Source organism: Rhinopithecus bieti, unplaced genomic scaffold (genome assembly GCF_001698545.2).
Source record: "Rhinopithecus bieti isolate Rb0 unplaced genomic scaffold, ASM169854v2 scaffold_37691, whole genome shotgun sequence".
NCBI classification, from domain to species: domain Eukaryota; kingdom Metazoa; phylum Chordata; class Mammalia; order Primates; family Cercopithecidae; genus Rhinopithecus; species Rhinopithecus bieti.
The window spans coordinates 227,588-232,166 of record NW_016815803.1 but is presented as its reverse complement, the minus strand read 5'-3'; positions in this window follow the sequence as shown (position 1 = coordinate 232,166).

Sequence of the window (4,579 nt, the reverse complement as noted above, 5' to 3'; positions counted from 1 at the left end):
CAGAAAACCAAACACCGCATGTTCTCACTCATAGGTGGGAACTGAACAATGAGATCACTTGGACTTGGGAAGGGGAACATCACGCACTGGGGCCTATCATGGGGGGGGGAGGGGGGACGAAGGAGGGATTGCATTGGGGAGTTATACATGATATAAATGATGAATTGATGGGTGCTGACGAGTTGATGGGTGCAGCACACCAACATGGCATAAGTATACATATGTAACAAACCTGCACGTTATGCACATGTACCCTAGAACTTAAAGTATAATAAAAAAAAATTATTTAAAATAGTTTTATATTTAATTGAAATAGTTAATATTTAAAATAATTTTCAGAATTATACTGATGTTAGTAGTGTTGCTATTTTGAGATTTGACTGTACTATGGAATAAAGCAAATGAGAAATTATAATTGATGTTGTTCAGAATCAGGAATTTTAATATGGGAGAAAGAAAATACATATGTAAGAACAAAGAGGGTATGTAAAATTGCTGTGGTCCTCAGTTTGAACTGCATTTGTATGAACTCATTATATAGTTGATACGTAATAAAAAGACATTTCATAGCTCTGTCCAGAGAAAGTCTTAGACAAAAATAACTATCCCAGTTGCAGTGAGCACAGCCAAATTTTGGGTTCTATACACCGTTTCCAACTAAAAGAAACCAGAGCACTTTGGAAGAAGTGGATTATTTCAGATCTGGAAGTGCATATGTAGAATCAGGCATAGAACAAGCACCTAGTTATCTCAGATAACAAGGAATGGATCATATTACTGGGGTTGTATAATTGGAACTCAAGAATCAATTGTAAGAGGCTCCCTCTGTCCAATGATAGAAAAGTGTGACATCAGTAAGTATACTAACTGTATGAATTTAAGTGTATCAACATGTTTGACCTCCATGATTTCATAATAGTGCTGCCAAAATGTAGTTTTTGTTCATCTTGGAAGGATACTGGTAAATCAACTATCTTGTAAATTGATAAATAAGTGGAAAGTAGAAAGCATTTATCTTGACTTTTTCATGTGAACCATGCCTCAAAATAACCAAATATGTGATCAGAGAAAACTTCTCTACATAGACCTATTCTAACTAACAAGTAAAGAAAAATTTATGGACTTAGAATAGCAATCTTCTGTAAGCTTTAATGAATTCATGGATCAGGGCAATAATGATCATTGACTGCTAGCATAACAAAAAGATAGACAAGCCTGACATTATGTGCCTTATTGTGGAAGACACATCACCCATGAAGTGTTCTCATCACTATATCAAGCCTGAATCTGATCAAGACTTCATCTACCCAGGGAAGGCAGAAGATGGAGAAACGTGTGATTATAATACCAAAATACGCAAAGGGCAAAATGAGAAACTTGACAACAGCAGCAACCTAATTTTTTCAACATGTATCTTACAAGGGGAGAAAGAAAAGAAAGAACTTCTAATTGTTAAAAGATATTAAAGAAACTTATATTAAGGACTGAATTTTAGCGGTAGTATTTGAATCTTGAGTCAATAAATGTATTAAATAATCATAATGCTTGAAGACTATTTGTCTATAAAAGAAATTAGTATTTTTGATATGAAAATTGTATCATAGTTACATTTAAAAAACAAATTCTTATCTCTTAACGATATATACTATGAGAATGTATGGATAAAATGAAACAATACTTAGGATTTGTTTCAAAATAATTAGGAGAGAGGAATAGAACTAGCCACGAGTTTCTAACTATTGTGACTGGGTGACAGGTACATTAGGATTCATATATTATTCTCTAGATTTGCAGAGGATTAAAATCTTCATTAAAAAGAAAATCCTATACTTTTATTAAAGACATATTTTAATTGGTTCTGTTTAAACAATAAGATAATTAAAATTAAAAGTTTTTTAAATGATTAGATATGGTGCCGTATTGTGGGTATATTTTTAAAACAATGCTACTAATACTTATCAATATTATGACCATGATCTGCTTCTAAATAAAACCATAGAGGTACAGAGTGAGGGATTGGGTGAAAGTATAGATGACATAAGATTAATCATAAATTGATAATTGTTGAAGGTGAATGACAGATATTTGGAAATTCATTATACCATTATATCATTCTCTTAACTCTTGTATGTGTTTGAAATGTTACATAATAAAAGTTTAAATGATAGAATCAATGGTAAAATAACCCACATACTAAATGCCAGAAAATTACTCAATTTACAATCAAAAAGAGCATGGACATGATAGTTCTGTCTGTTTTTAAAAAGTTGATTTTTTAATCTCAAATCACAAAACTGATAAGGGCCATCTCCCATGAATTAGGGAGGATATCCATCTTATCAAAATCCCATGGAAAAATGGCCTTGAATCTTAGATTTGGAAGGACTGTCAGGTATTATTCAGCTCAATACCCTCATATTCAGATGGGGTAATTAAATCACAATGAGGATGTGAACTGCCCAAAGGCAGACCACATGGTATTAGCAGAGCCAGGGTTAGGATTCATGTTTATCCATGCCCATTGCAATGTGGTTTCTTCTACACCATGTTGTTGAATTTCTTTCATGACAGTGGAATTAGTAGTGACAGATGGTGGATAATCACATTCATTGTCACCAGGTCTAAAGAGTCACACCACCCATAGTTGAAACCATCTAGGTAAACGTATACTGTGAATTTTTTTCTACTCTGAGTGCCTCAAGTTTAGGCCTCCAGCACAATGTTCTCATCAACACTTTGCCAGAACCTTTGCTCTGTAATCTGCCAAAATACAGTGTCTCCTACAATAGTGTGCTCTAAATAAAGCACACGCTTTCCTGTGTTGTACAAAATAATAAATTGTGGTTCAGGAAAGCAAACATTAGAACAACTATCAATATTCATTTTATCCATTTTTATCACTTTAAACATTTATCTACATTTTATAATATACTTATTAGTCAAGAAGTGTGAGAATGTCATTTATAAATAAAAATGCATATATAGTGGTATAGCAAGTCCCCCCATCCATGGAGAATACATTCCAAGACTCCCAGTGGATGTCTGAAAGCTCAGATAGTATTGAACCCTATATACACTATGTTTTCCACTATACATACGTAGCAATAATAAAGTTTAATTCATAAATTAGGCACAGTAAGGCATTCACAATAACTAATAAAATAGAAAATTACATCAATATACTTAATTAGAGTTTTGCCAATCTTACAAAAATCTTATTGTACTGTATCACAGGTAAACCATAGGCAAAGGGGGACTACTGTACTAATCAAATTTTTCCTGATGAAATAAATTTTGGAAACTTTTAGGAAGCCCTCTTCCCTCCTTATAGCTGTGCCTACTCTTATTCAGGTGATCTGGCTTCTCCCAGAGCCCTGTATCCTCCACCTTACCCGCCTCAAAGCCTCAGGGGTGTTGGAGATTCTTCAGCTTCATGCCTAGAAACTCAAGACTTAGTAGATTTAGTGTCCACAAAGCCTTTGGGTTTAAAAAGTGGCTGGTAGGGGAGTTAAATTTAGGTCTCAAAGGAGCTCTTTCACATTAATACTACTTCAATTACTTAAGGAATTTAGGAGTTTTCATGTGATATTTCAGTAACAAGGGAATATATCAATCATATTTACATAACAATTTTATTGGAAATTCAATTACAGTTATAAACAATTTGAATTAGCTTACTGGAAAATAGCTTCTTCAGAAGCTTCTGCTGTATTTTATCAACCACAGACAGTATTCTCAAAAGCAGATTTTTTTTTTTTTTTTTTTTCAACAGAGTCTTGCTCTGTTGCCAGGCTGGAGTGCAGTGGCTCAATCTCAGCTCACTGCAACCTCTGCCTCCGGGATTCAAGCGATTCTCCTGTCTCAGTCTCCAGAATAGCTGGGACTCTAGGCGCCCGCCACAATGCCCGGCTAATTTTGTATTTTAGTAGAGACGGAGTTTCACATGTCGACGAGGATGGTCTGGATTTCTTGACCTCGTGATCCGCCCGCCTTGGCCTCCCAAAGTGCTGGGATTACAGGTGTAAGCCACTGCGTCCGGCCTAAAGTAGATCTTTATTGAGGGGAAAAAGGCAGTGAATCAACTTGCTTTTTCCACAATAATTTTCTGTCCACACGAGGCCACAGATAGACCTTCTATCTGCAGAATTGTAACGGCCACCATTTTTGCAAGTACATTTTAGCTGATAATTGAGGCCATAGCTTATATGGGGACAACCTGTAATAAAACTTTTAAAAAATAAAATAATAAGGCTGGGTGCAGTGGCTCACGCCTGTAGTCCCAGAACTTTGGGAGGCAGATCACGAGGTCAGGAGATCGAGACCATCCTGGCTAACATGGTGAAACCCAGTCTCTACTAAAAATACAAAAAATTAGCCGGGCGTGGTGGCGGGCGCCTGTAGTCCCAGCTACTGGGGAGGCTGAAGCAGGAGAATGGCGTGAACCCAGGAGGCGGAGCTTGCAGTGAGCCGAGATCCTGCCACTGCACTCCAGCCTGGGCGACAGGGCAAGACTCCATCTCAAAATAAATAAAAATAAATAAATAAATAAATACATAAATAAATAAAATAATAAAAATAA